Raw genomic sequence first — 15,802 nt, forward strand, 5'->3', positions numbered from 1 at the left:
AATCGCCGTGAGTACGACTCCATCAACCGCGTTCTAGTAACGCTTCCACTTAGCAATCTTCAAAGGTATGAAGATGCACTCACCCCTCTCTCGATGCTGGTCTCTCCATAGGAAGATCTGAATATGCGTAGGAAATTTTTTGAATTTATGCTACGTTACCCAATAGAACCATCATGTCGATTTGGTCCAGGGCCTCCTTGTGCGCCCCCTCTCGATCCTTCGGGGTATGGTGGAGCTGGAAGATGTTGCGGCCTTCCGGGAGAGGCAACGGAGCGGTCATCGGACCTAGTCCGAGTGACGCTCCAACCACGGTGGCCTCCCGCACCATGGTTGTCTTGGCCTTGACATTCACTCGGCTGGGAGTCGTAGCCTGCTTAGACACTTCTCCAACTGCAGAAGGGACGTTAGGGTCAAGTTCAATCACGTTTCGCGGCTCTGCACACGTTCACAAGGCATTCGAAACGCCACTCATGTGGCTAAACCCCGAGTTCCGAATGAATCACCGGAAAAGTTCAATGGTCACCTTTGGATGAAGCGACATCAACATCTACCTTCCCTTTGTCACATGTCTTAGGTTCCAATGAAGTGGTCCAGGTATTGACCCTGCAGCAGAAACACCAAAAAATCCTACCATCACTCGGTAGACCTTACTCAAGATGAGATGGATCACTCGGCGGGAATACTTACGTTAAAGCCACGCGCATGTCAGCCTTGATGTGCGGCAGAATGGCCTTCCGAGGTTTGGAACTCGTGATCTTAGGCTGCTTGGCGACCTACTCCGACGGCGCCTCAGGCTTGCTCCGACCATGTTTGGAACCGCGAGTCGGCATCACCGATGCACTCGGCTTCGCCGCCGTCGGAGTCGTCAAGGTGCCAGCACGGACTCCTAGGTCATGGCGCGCCTTGGAACGGGTGTCGGGCAGAACCTCGTCGAACGGAGAAGACTCCGCCTCGTCCCCGTGTTCATCACCGCTCTCCTCCATCTCCTCGTCATAACCGTCATCATTGTCATCATCCTATGAGCCCTTCGGGTGCTCAGTGTCGCTCTCCATGTTGATGGGTGTGCGGTCAACCACCGGAACAGAACTGTCCAGCCCTGTAAAAGCCTGCCGAATGAAGAAAAATAAATTTACAAATAGGGACTGAAGCAACGGAGAAGATCACTCGGCCCAGATGCTTATTGACATGGAACCTCGTTGCATAAAGATGATTGGCGGGTGTCGGTTTCTTCAACTTTACTTGAATTGGTTTTGACCGAGGCGGTCCTTGGAAAGGTTAAATAGCAATTTTCACATCTCCCTTGTGGTTTTTACGTAAGTAAGATGCGATCTACTAGATACCCATAGAAGCCACATAAAACATGCAACAACAAATTAGAGGACGTCTAACGTGTTTTTGCAGGGTATGCTTGTGATATGATATGGCCAATGATATGATGTGATATATTGGATGTATGAGATGATCATGTTGTAACAGTTAATATCGACTTGCACGTCGATGGTACGGCAACCGGCAGGAGCCATAGGGTTGTATTTAAACTAACGTTTGTGTTTGCAGATGCGTTTACTATATTGCTAGGACGTAGCTTTAGTAGTAATAGCATAAGTAGCATGACAACCCCGATGGCAACACGTTGATGGAGATCATAATTATGGAGATCATGGTGTGGCGCCGGTGACAAGAAGATCGTGCCGGTGCTTTGGTGATGGAGATCAAGAAGCACATGATGATGGCCATATCATGTCACTTATGAATTGCATGTGATGTTAATCCTTTTATGCACCTTATTTTGCTTAGAACTACTCTCAACTCACGTGATGATCGGACTTGAATTAGTGAATTTGGATCATATACCACTCAAATGACTAGAGAGATGTACTTTTTGAGTGGGAGTTTAGCAAGTAATTTGATTAGTTAAACTCTAATTATCTTGAACATAGTCTAAGTCCAATTTTAAATCATTTGTGTTGTAGATCAATGGCTCACGCGACAGTCACCCTGAATTTTAATACGTTCCTAGAGAAAGCTAAGTTGAAAGATGATGAAAGCAACTTTGTAGACTGGGCTCGTCAGCTTAAGTTGCTCCTGCAAGCTGGGATGAAGGATTATGTCCTTAATGCTGCACTAGGAGATGAACCACATGACGCGGCTGACCAAGATGTTAAGAACGATTGGTTAGCGTGCAAGGAGGACTACTCAGTAGTTCAATGTGCGGTCATGTATGGCTTAGAGCCAGGACTTAAACGTCGCTTTGAGCATCATGTAGCATTTGAGATGTTCCAGGAGTTGAAGTTTATCCTTTAGAAGAACGCCCAGATCGAGAGGTATGAGACCTTCGATAAATTCTATGCCTGCAAGATGGAGGAGAATTCATCTGTCAGTGAACATGTGCTCAAAATGTCTGGGTACTCAAACCATCTAGCTGAGCTGGGGATTGAACTCCCGCAAGAGGCTATCACTGCAGAATTCTTCAATCACTTCCACCAAGCTACAAGAGCTTTGTGTTGAACTATAACATGCAAGGGATGAACAAGTCACCTGGCGAGTTATTCACGATGCTGAAAGTCGTAGAGTAGGAACTCCGCAAAGAGCATCAAGTGTTGATGGTGAATAAGACCACTAGTTTAAAGAGAAACGGTCAAGGAAAGAAGGGTAATTCAAAGAAGAGAGGCAAGCCTGTTGCCAATCCGATGAAGAAACCCAAGCTGGACCTAAGCATGAAACAGAGTGTTATTATTGCAAGGGTCTCGGTCACTCAAAGCGCAACTGCCCAAGTATCTGGCTGATAAGAAGGTGGCCAAGGATAAATCAGGTATATTCGATATACATGCTATTGATGTGTACTTAACCAGCTCCCGTAGTAGTGCATGGGTATTCGATACCGGTTCTGTTGCTCATATTTGCAACTCGAAACAGGAACTTCGGAATAAGCGAAGATTGGCGAAGGATGAAGTGACGATGCGCGTGGGAAATGGTTCCAAGGTTAATGCAATCGCGGTTGGCACAGTTTCACTCCAGTTACCATCAGGATTAGTTATGAACTTAAATAATTGTTATTTACTGCCTGCGTTAAGCATGAACATTATATCTAGATCTTGTTTACTGCGAGACGGTTACTAGTTTAAGTCAGAGAATAATGGTTGTTCTATTTCTATGAGTAATATCTTTTATGGTCTTGCACCCAATGTGAGAGGATTGTTCATATTGAATCTTGATAGCGATGATACACATATACATAACATTGAGCCCAAAAGAGTTAGAGTTAACAATGATAGCGCCATGTTTTTATGGCACTGCCGCTTAGGTCATATTGGTGTAAAGCGCATGAAGAAACTCCATACCGATGGACTTTTGGATTCACTTGACTTTTATTCACTTGACACGTGCAAACCATGCCTCATGGGCAAGATAACTAAGACTACGTTCTCTGAAACAATGGAGTGTGCAAGTGACTTGTTGGAAATCATACATACCGATGTATGTGGTCCGATGAGTGTGGAGGCGCGCGGCGATATCGTTATTTTCTCACCTTCACTGACAATTTGAGTTGATATACTTAAGACAATGTGGAATTGTTTCACAGTTGACACCGCTTGGAACACCACAGCGTAATGGTGTGTCCGAACGCCATAATCGTACTTTATTACAGATGGTGCGATCTATGATGTCTCTTACCAATTTGCCGTTATCGTTTTGGGGTTATGAATTAGAGACAGCTGCATTCACTTTAAATAGGGCACCATCAAAATCCGTAGAGACGACACCATACGAACTGTGGTATGGAAAAAGACGAAAGTTGTCGTTTCTTAAAGTTTGGGGATGTGATGCTTATGTCAAAAAGCATCAGCCTGAAAAGCTGGAACCCAAAGCGGAAAAGTGCGTCTTCATAGGTTATCCAAAAGATACAGTTGGGTATACCTTCTATCTCAAATCCGAGGGCAAAGTGTTTGTTGCTAAAAACGGAGCTTTTCTTGAGAAGGAGTTTCTCTCGAAAGAAGTGAGTGGGTGGAAGATAGAACTTGATGAGGTTGTCGAACCTCTAATTCCTCTAGATGGTGGCGCAGGGAAAGGGAAAACCCCTGTTGTTGCGGCGCCTGTTGAGGAGCAAGTTGTTGATGATGATCATGAAACTTCAGATCAAGTTGCTATCGGACCTCGCAGGTCGACAAGATCACATACTGCTCCTAAGTGGTACGGTAATACTGTCTTAACAATTATGTTGCTGGACAACAATGAACCTGCGAATCATGAAGAAGGAATGGTGGGCCCAGATTCCAACAAATGGCTGGAGGCCATGAAGTCCGAGATAGGATCGATGTATGAAAATAAAGTGTGGACTTTGGAAGTACTACCTGAAGGCCGCAAGGCTATTGAGAACAAATGGATCTATAACATGAAGACGGACGCAGACGGTAATGTGACCGTTTATAAAGTTCGACTTGTGGCAAAGGATTTTTCACAAGTTCAAGGAGTTGACTACGATAGACTTTCTCACCGGTAGCGATGCTTAAGTCCGTCTGAATCATGTTAGCAATAGTTGCCTTTTACGATTATGAAATCTGGTAGATGGATGTCAAATCGGCGTTCCTTAACGGTTTTCTTAAGGAAGAGTTGTATATGATGCAACCCGAAGGTTTTTTCGATCCAAAGAATGCTAACAAAGTATGCAAGCTCTAGTGATCCATTTATGGACTGGTGCAAGCATCTCGAACTTGGAATAAGCGCTTTGATGAGGTGATCAAAGCATTTGGGTTTATACAAGTGGGTGGAGAATCTTGTATTTAGAAGAAAGTGAGTGGGAGCTTTGTGGCGTTTCTAATATTATATGGGGATGACATATTGCTGATTGGGAACAACGTGGAGCTTTTGGAGAGCATAAGGGATTACTTGAATAAAAGTTTCTCTATGAAGGACCTAGGAGAAGCTGCTTACATTCTAGGCATTAAGATCTATAGGGATAGATCGAGACGCCTGATAGGACTTCCACAAAGCACATACCTTGATAAAGTTTTGAAGAAGTTCAAAATGGATCAGTCCAAGAAAGGGTTCTTGCGAGTATTACAAGGTATAAAATTGAGTAAGACTCAGTGCCCAGCATTTGCGGAAGATAGAGAACAAATGAGTTTCCTCCCCTACGCTTCAGCCGTAGGTTCTATCAAGTATGCAATGTTGTGCACTAGACCAGACGTAAGTCTGGCCATAAGTATGGCAGGCAGGTTTCAGAGTAATCCAGGAGTGGATCACTAGACGACGGTCAAGAATATTCTGAAGTACCTGAAAATGACTAAGGAATTGTTTCTCGTTTTTGGAGGTGACAAAGAGCTTGTCGTAAAAGGTTACGTCGACGCAAGTTTTGACACCGATCTGGATGACTCTAAGTTGCAAACTGGATACGTATTTATTCTTAATGGGGGAGCAATAAGCTGGTGCAGATCCAAGCAGAGCATCATAGCAGATTCTACATGTGAAGCGCAGTACCTGGCTGCCTCGGAGGCAGCAAAGGAGGGTGTCTGGATGAAGCAGTTCATGACAGGTATTGGAGTTGTGCCAAGCGCACTAGATTCATTAACTCTGTTATGTGACAACGCTAGTGCCATTGCCTTAGCAAAGGAACCAAGGTTTTACAAGAAGATCAGACACATCAACGATGCTTCAACCTCATCCGCGACTACGTCGAAGGAGAGGACGTGAATATTTGCAAAATGCACACGGAACTGAATGTAGCAGACCAGCTGACTAAACCTCCTCCACGGGCAAAACATGATCAACACCTGAACTGTATGGGTGTTCGATTTATGACAATGTAAATCGCATGGCGATGTGAGGACTAGATTATTGACTCTATTGCAAGTGGGAGCCTGTTGTAAATATGCCATAGAGGCAGTGATAAATAGTTATTATTATATTTCCTGTTTAAAGATAATCATTTATTATCCATGCTATAATTGTATTGAATGAAAAATAGATGCATGTGTGGATACATAGACAAAACAAAGTCCCTATCAAGCCTCTAGTTGGCTAGCGAGTTGATCAATGATAGTCAAGGTTTTCTAACTATGTGCAAGTGTTGTCGTTTGATAACTAGATCACATCATTAGGAGAATCATGTGATGGACTAGACCCAAACTATGAACGTAGCATATTGATCGTTTCGTTTTATTGCTATTGTTTTCTGCGTGTCAAGTATTTGTTCCTATGACCATAAGATCATATAACTCACTCACACCGGAGGAATACCTTGTGTGCATCAAACGTCACAACGTAACTGGGTGACTAAAAAGGTGCTCTACAGGTATCTCCGAAGGTGTCCGTTGAGTTAGTATGGATCAAGACTGGGATTTGTCACTCCGTGTGACGGAGAGGTCTCTCGGGGCCCACTCGGTAATACAGCATCACACACAAGCCTTACAAGCAATATGATTAAGTGTAAGTCATGGGATCTTGTATTACGGAACGAGTAAAGAGACTTGCCGGTAACGAGATTGAAATAGGTATGTGGATACCGACAATCGAATCTTGGGCAAGCAACATACGGAAGGACAAAGGGAATGACATACAGGATTATATGAATCCTTGACACTGAGGTTCAACCGATAAGATATTCCGAGAATATGTAGGATCCAATATGGGCATCCAGGTCGCGCTATTGGATATTGACCGAGGAGTACCTCGGGGCATGTCTACATAGTTCTCGAACCCGCAGGGTCTGCACACTTAAGGTTCGACGATGTTTTAGCATAGTTGAGTTATATGTGTGGTTACCGAATGTTGTTCGGAGTCCCGGATGAGATCACGGACATCACGAGGGTTTCCGGAATGGTCGGAAAATGAATATTGATATGTAGGATGACTTCATTTGGTTAACGGAAGGTTTTCGGGCATTACCGGGATTGTACCGGGAGTGACGAATGGGTTCCGGAAGTTCACCAGGAGGGGGGCAACCCACCCGGGGGAAGCCCAATGGCCCTAGGGGTGGCACACCAGCCCTTACTGGGCTGGTGGGACAGCCCAATAGGGCCTATGCGCCAAGGAAAGAAAACCAAAGAAAAAGAAAAAAAAGGAGGTGGGAAGGAAGAGAAGGACTCCACTTTCCAATCCTAGTTGGACTAGGATTGGAGTAGGACTCCTCCTCTCCCTTGGCCGGCGCACCCTTGAGGGCTTGGCCCTCAAGGCAAGCCTCCTACCCCTCCCTCCTATATATAGTGGTGACTTAGGGCTGTTTGGAGACAACTTTTGCCACGTGCAACATAGATCTAGACACCATAGTTTTACCTCTAGATCGTATTTCTGCGGAGCTCGGGCAGAGCCCTGCAGGAGTAGATCCTTCACCACCACCGGAGCGCCGTCACGCTCCCGGAGAACTCATCTACTTCTCGTTCTTTCTTGCTGGATCAAGAAGGCCGAGATCATCGTCGAGCTGTACGTGTGCTGAACGCGGAGGTGCCGTCCGTCCGGCACTAGATCGGAACGGATCGTGGGACGGATCGCGGGATGGTTCGTGGGACGGTTCGTGGGGCTGATCGAGGGACGTGAAGATGTTCCACTACATCAACCACATTTCTTAATGCTTCCTGCGGTGCGATCTAGAAGGGTACGTAGATCCAAATCTCCTCTCATAGATGGACTTCACCATGATAGGTTTTCGTGTGCGTAGGAAATTTTTTGTTTCCCATGCAACATTCCCCAACACTTTTCTCTCATAATATGCAAGGTTTACATCAAGTGGGAGAATGTCGGCGGATAAAATTCTAGACCTGGAAAAGCTACATCACACATACCTTTTCTGCACATCTCTAACTGGGCTGAAAATTTACAAATATTTATTTTATAAAAAATAAAAAATATTGAAATGAAGAAGTGCCGGAGGGGTGCCACCTGGCAGCCACTAGACACGAGGGCGCACCAGGCACCCATAGCGCGACTTGGTGTCTGCTGGGCCACCTTTCCCACCTCTCGTGTCCATCTTCTCGTATAAATTCTCCATCGCCCGAAAAAAATTAACGAGAGGACTCTAGGGATGAAGCACCACCGTCTCGAGGCGAAACCTAGGCAGGAGCACTTTTGCCCTTCGGCAGAGCGATTCGATGTAGGAACATCCCTACGAGAGGGGGGAAATCGAGGCCATCGTCATCATCAACAACCCTCTCATCTTGGGGAGGCCAATCTCCATCAACATCTTCACCAGCACCATCTCCTATCAAAACCCTAATTCATATCTTGTACTCAATCTTGTAACACAACCTTGGATTGGTACCTTGGGTGTGTCTAGTAGTGTTAATTACATCTTGTAGTTGACGCTTGATGGTTTATTTGGTGGAAGATCATATGTTCAAATTCATTATGCTATATAATACCTCTCTGGTCATGAACATGTTTATGACTTGTGAGTAGTTACTTTTGTTCTTGAGGCCACGGGACAAATCATGTTGAAGTAGTCATGTGGAGTTGATATTCGTTCGATATTTTGATTATATGAATGTTGTGATTCCCTTAGTGGTGTTATGTGAACGTCGACTACATAACACTTCACCATATTTTGGGCCTAAGGGAATGTATCGTGGAGTAGTAATTGGAGGGTAGGTTGCGAGAGTGATAGAAACTTAAACCATGGTGTGTGCACTACTTCGTAAGGGGCTGATTTGGATCCCTAAGTTTAATGCTATGGTTAGAATTTATTTTTAATACTTTTATCATAGTTGCGGATTCTTGCATGAGGGTTAATCATAAGTGGGAGGTTTTTTCAAGTAAGAACAACATCCAAGCACCGGTCCACCCACATATCAAATTATCAAAATACCGAACGCGAATTAACCCAACATGATGACAATGACTAGATGAAATTCCCGAGTGCCCTCAAGAACGCTTTGCCTATTATAATAAATTGTTCTGACATGTCTATTAGCACAAAAGGATTGGGATACCTTGCTGCACCTATTGTTACTATTTCTACTTGTCACTTGTTACAATTACCTTGCTATCAAACAACTTGTTACCACTATTTCAGTGCATGCATAAATTACCTTACTGAAAACCGCTGCTCATTTCCTTCTACTCCTCATTGGGTTCAATATTCTTACTTATCGAAAGGACTACGATTGACCCCCTATACTTGTGGGTCATCAAGACTCTTTTCCAGCACCATTTCTGGGGAGTTAAGCACCTTTGGTAAGCGGAATTTGGTAAGGGAAAATTTATATTATGTGTTGAAATTTACTCTTACTTGTCACTATGGAAAGTAATCCTTTGAGGGCCTTGTTCGCGGTATCTTCACCTCGACCGAAACACCAAGAGTTGTTCCTCAACCTTCTGAACCTACTGAAAATGTTTACTATGAAATTTCTTGGGGTATGAAGTATGATAGAGAAACTGCTAGCAAATCCTCATGCAGGAGATGGAACAAAACATCGTGATATGCACCTAATCTATGTGGATGAAGTTTGTGGATTATTTAAGCTTGCAGGTTTATCCGGAGGTGGAGTCAAGAAGAAGGTTTTCCCTTTATCTTTGAGGGATAAAGCACGGACATGGTATAGGCTATGTGATGATACAAGATCTTGGCACTGGAACCGATTGCAATTGGAGTTCCACCAAAACATTTATCCCTATGCGTCTTGAAGAAACTGCTAGCAAATCCTCATGAAGGAGATCAGAATTTTATCTATAATTTTTTTCCTCATGAAGGAGAAAGTATCGCTCTAGCTTGGGGGAGGCTGAAGTCAATGTTATATTGATGCCCCAATCATGAGCTCTCGAGAGAAATTATTATGTAGAATTTTTTTGCTCGACTATCTTGGAATGATCAAACCATGCTCGATACTTCTTGCTCTGGTTCTTTTATGAAGAAGATTGTTGAACTCAGGTGGGATCTTTTAGAAAGACCTAAACGCAACTCTGAAGATTGGGAGCTTGACAAAGGTAAAGAGTATGGTATAAAACCTATGTTTGATTGTGTTAAATCTTTTATGAATACCGATGCTTTCAATCATTTTAGCAATAAGTATGGACTTGACTCTAAGATAGTAGCCTCATTTTGTGAAATCTTTGTTGTGCATGTTGATCTCCCTAAAGAGAAATGGTTGAAATACCATCCACCTATTAAAGTAAAAAAATGAAGAACCAATTGAAGTTGAAGGTGAAACTATCATTTACAATGTTGACCGAGTTGTGCCTACTTCTTATATTGAGAAACCACCTTTCCTTGTTAGGATAAAGGAACACACTAAAGCTTCAACTATGGTTAACAAAAGTTATGTTAGAACAACCAAACCCTCTAAGCAAGTCAAGGTAGAACCTAGTACTGCTATGGTTAAGGATCTCTTGGTAGACAATATTGATGGGCATGTTATTTATTTCCGTAATGAAGCTGCTAGAATTGCAAAACCTGGTACTAAACACAACAATAAACATGTTATTGGCATGGATGTCGTTTTTGTCAAAATAGGAGATCATTGATGGTCTATGTGATATGGGTGCCAGTGTTAGTGCTATCCATTTTACTTTATATCAAGAAATTATGCATGATATAGCACCCGTTGAGATAGAAGACATGGATGTTACTATTAAACATGCTAATAGAGACACCATCATACCACTTGGGATTGTTAGAGATGTTGAAGTCTTGTGTGGAAAAGTAAAATACCCTACTGATTTTCTAGTACTTGGATCACCATTTTTGTCCCATAATATTTTGTGGACCCTTCTTGAACACTTTTTGTGCTAAAATAGATTGCAAAAAGGAAACCGTCAGTGTTAATTTTGGTGGTCCATCTCATGAGTTTCATTTCTGCAAGTTTAGTAAGGAACCCCATGACAAAGAATTGCCTAGTAAAGATGAAGTAATTGATATTGCTTCTATTTCCATTCCTCCTAAGGATCCATTAGAACAATATTTGCTAGACCACGAAAATGATATGCATATGCATGAAAGAAATGAAATAAACAATATGTTCTTTGAGAAAAAACTCATCCTTAAACACAACTTATGTGTTCAAACTCTAGGAAGTCCTCCTCCACCCAAGGGTGACCCTGTGTTTGAATTAAAGCAATTACCTGACACTTTGAAATATGCTTACCTGTATGAAAATAAGATATATCATGTTATTATCAGTGCTAACCATACAGAGCATGAAGAAGAAAGATTATTAAAAACTTGAAGGAAGCACCAAGCTCCTATTGGGTATACTCTTGATGATCTTAAGGGCATTAGTTCCAATCTCTGTCAACACAAGATTAATATGGAACCAAATACTAAACCTGTTGTTGATCACCGATGAAGACTGAATCCTAAAATGAAAGAAGTGGTGAGAAATGAAATATTAAAGCTTCTAGAAGGAGGTATAATTTATCCCATAGCTGATAGTAGATGGATAAGTCTCGTTCATTGTGTTCCTAAGAAAGGAGGTATTAATGTTGTCCGTAATGATAAAAATAAACTAATTCCACAAAGAATTGCGACTGTCTATAGAATGGTAATTGATTCTAAAAAATTAAACAAAGCTACTAGAAAAGATCATTATCCTTTACCGTTCATAGACCAAATGCTTGAAAGAATATCGAAGCACAGACATTTTTTTCCTAGATGGCTATTCTAGTTTCTCTCAAATACTTGTGTCACAACCTGATCAAGAGAAAAGCACCTTTACTTGTCCTTTTGGAACCTATTCTTATAGATGTACGCCTTTTGGATTATGAAATGCACCTGCTACCTTTCAAAGATGTATGATTGTTATATTCTCTGATTTTTTTAAAAGATTGTGGAAGTCTTCAATGGATGATTTTTTTTCATTTCATAAACTTCTTTTGATGATTGCTTAAGCAACCTTGATCGAGTTTTGCAGAGATGTGAGAAAACTAACATTGCCTTGAATTGGGAGAAGTGCCACTTTATGGTGAATGAAGGTATTGTCTTGGGTCATAAAATTTCCGGACGGGGTATTGAGGTGGATAAGGCTAAAGTTCATGCAATTGAGAAGATGCCATGTCCTAAAGATATTAAAGGTATCCGTAGTTTCCTTGGTCATGCTAGTTTCTATAGGAGGTTTATAAAATACTTCTCTAAAATTTCAAGTCCTCTTACTAATTTACTACAAAAGCATGTTCCTTTCGTTTTTGATGATGATTGTGTAGAAGCCTTTAAAACACTTAAGAAAACCTTAACTTCTGCACCTATTGTTCAACCACCTGATTGGAACTTGCCTTTTGAAATTATGTGTGATGCTAGTGATTATGTTGTTGGTCCTGTTCTAGGACAAATAGTTGATAAGAAATTTAATGTCAATCATTATGCTAGTAAAACTCTAGACAGTGCCGAAAAAAGTTATGCTAGCACTAAAAAACAATTCTTAGAAGTTGTATTTGCTTGTGATAAATTCAGATCTTACATTGTTGATTCTAAAGTAATTCTTCACACTGGTCATGCTGCTATTAAATATCTTATGGAAAAGAAAGATGCTAAGCCTAGACTTATTGGGTGTGTTCTCTTGCTGCAAGAATTTGATTTACATATCATTCATAGGAAAGGAGTTGAGAACCCCGGAGCTGATAACTTGTCTAGGTTAGAAAATGTTCTTGATGACCCACTACCTATTGATGATAGCTTTGCTGATGAACAACTAGTTGTGGTCAACGTTTCTCATAATACATCGTGGTTTGTTGATTATGCTTATTACATTGTTGCTAAATACATACCACCTAGTTTCACCTATCAACAAAAGAAAATATTCTTCTTTGATTTAAGACATAACTTTTGGGATGACCCACATCTTTATAAAGAGGGAGTAGAAGGTAGTAGTAGACGTTGTATACCTAATCATGAATTGGAAAAAATCCTTCAGAAGTGTGACTCCGAGGCTTATGGAGGACACCATGCGGGAGATAGGACTACACACAAGGTATTACGGCCTGGATTTTATTGTCCTACTCTTTTCAAAGTTGCTCGTAAGGTTGTCCTCTCTTGTGATGAATGTCAAAGAATTGGCAATATAAGTAGACATCAAGAAATGCTTATGAATTATTCACTTGTCATTGAACCATTTGATGTTTGGGAATTTGATTATATGGGACCTTTTGCTTCCTCTAATGGGTATACACATATTTTGGTTGTTGTTGATTATGTCACTAAATAGGTAGAAGCTATTCCAACCAATAGTGTTTGTCATAACACCTCTAATAAAATGCTTAAAGAAGTTATTTTCCCATGTTTTGGAGTTCCTAGATACTTAATGACTGATGGTGGTTCACATTTTATTCATGGCGCTTTTCGTAAGCTGCTTGCTAGATATGATGTTAACCATAGAATTGCATCTCCCTATCATCCTCAGTCTAATGGTCAAGTAGAATTAACCAATAGAGAAATAAAATTAGTATTGCAAAAGACTGTCAATAGGTCCCGAAAAAATTGGTCTAAGAAATTAGATGATGCATTGTGGGCCTATAGAACAACTTATAAAAATCATATCGGTATGTCTCCCTACAAAATGGTTTATAGGAAAGCATGTCATTTACCTATTGAGTTAGAACATAAAGCTTATTAGGCAATTAAAGAACTCAACTATGATTTCAAACTTCATGGTGAAAAGAGGTTATTTGATATTAGCTCATTAGATGAATGGAGAACCCAAGCTTATGAAAATACCAAACTATTCAAAGAAAAAGTTAAAAGATAGCATGACAAAAGAATCCAAAAGCAAGATTTCAAAGTGGATGAATATGTTCTATTGTACAATTCTCTTCTTAGATTTTTTCATGGAAACTACTATCCAAATGGGAAGGACCATATATCATCGAGGAAGTTTATCGGTATGGAGCTATTAAGATCAATAATCCTGAAGGCACTAACCCAAGTTGGTCGATGGACAAATAATAAATCACTATATTTCAGGTATACCAATTAATGTTCAAACAAATATTATACAAATCATGACACCAGAGGAGCACATAAGGGAGACCTTCCAGAACCCTTAAAAGGAAGAAGTATGTGATACGGTAAGTAAATGGACTCAGGAAAATTCGCAAAAATATTTTCTCGCAGTTTTGGAATATTAGAAAAAATTGGAAATTGGGAAACACTCGAGAAGGCAACCCAGGTGTCCACTATACTCCAAGACGCGCGAGGCCCCCCTAGCGCGGCCTGATGCCTAGTAGGCCTCTCGGGCACCTTCCTGGCTCCGTTTTCCTGTGGAACACGTATTCCATTCTATACAAATTATAAATGTATATATATATATATATTTATATATATATATATATATTGATGATTTGACCTTAGTGCCATAGAGAAATCCTCTGTTCATGTGTCGTGCTATTTTTCTGTTAGAACTATCAAGTCGGGCATCATGATTTCTTCCTCCTCCAACCACTTAGAAGAAGACGCTTGGATTATGAAGATGGAGGTGTAGAATGAGGAACTGAAAGAAACTATCAAATAGGAATTCACTTCTCCCTTTCAATCTGATGGCTGGCACGAGGAATTCATGAGCTCAGTCCTGCGAGATCCAGTTAAACCTCCCAATGCTAAGTTCATCTCTTATAATACTTTGGGAAAGAGTGTTGCTTTTTCCCCCGCAGCCAGGATGCATCCGTGAGTGGACGGTGCCTTAAATGTCATCAGAAATCTACGTAAGGAAATAATGGAGCTCAAACAGCTAGTTACCAAGGTTGAGGAGGAAAATCGTATCCTGAGGAGGAGCATTGCCAAGAATCTACCATCTTCACCACCAAAGAAGGAGACTTGAGTACACGGGTATGGGCACACCCCTTGGATTGTGCCAAGCTTGGGGGAGGCGCCCCGGTATCGTATCACCATCACCCTTATTTATCTTTATTCATCCTAGTTTGATGTTTAGTTATTTCGTGTTCTATTCAAATAAAAGTTTACTTCAGTATTTTTTCTTTTGAGTGCTAGTTTCGTGATCTATCTATCTATCTATCTATGTAATCTAGTGAGTGTTATATAATAAATTTAGTTTGAGTTTTTCTTCTCTACTTTCTTGCCGCAATAAAAATAGAGGAAAATAATGAAAAATATCATATTCCAATCTTATAGTGAGTAGTGACATCACATAAGGAAAAGCATAAGTGGTAAAAATTGTTGAAGGCTGACAAACATAGCATTGGTCGGTGATGCAACACTTGAAAGAATTAATAAGGGAAGAGAAGATTTACATGCAAATACACTACCCTTGACATATTTCGTGATTGTGAGCCCCCATTAATTATAATATGTCAAAACTGTTGAGAGTGGACAAGGAAGACAACGTAATAATTTATGCGTGTTCACATTCACATAGAAGCTATATTGTTATACATCCTCTAACATGTGGTGCTTGACCAATACCTTTGCTAGCAAAAACTCCCCACTAAGTAGATATACTACTTGTGCAACCAAAACCTTCAACCCAAACCCATGAGCCCACCATACCTACCTATGGATTTAGTAAGATCTTTCAAGTAAGTTGTCATCGGTGCATAAAACAATAAAAAAATGCTTCTAAACATGTTTGATCATTTATAGTAAGGGAAATTAAGGGTTATAAAAACTTTTGATGGCGATAATAAAAGAGATGTACTGCATAATAAAGGTTTCCATCACGAGGGGAAATATAACGTAACGTTCCTTTGCACTAAGAGATTTTGCATACAACCAAAAAGCACATGAAAACCTCTCATTCCGTCTACGAAGGGACTATCTTTTACCTTTATGTATTTACTTTTGTGCAAGAGTCAAAATATTTTTCTCTACTTCTGTTATCTTCTGTTTGACAAGCATCATGTGGTGGGGAAATATCTAAACATATATATCCAG

Source organism: Hordeum vulgare, chromosome 4H (genome assembly GCF_904849725.1).
Source record: "Hordeum vulgare subsp. vulgare chromosome 4H, MorexV3_pseudomolecules_assembly, whole genome shotgun sequence".
In the NCBI taxonomy this organism is placed as follows: Eukaryota; Viridiplantae; Streptophyta; class Magnoliopsida; order Poales; family Poaceae; genus Hordeum; species Hordeum vulgare.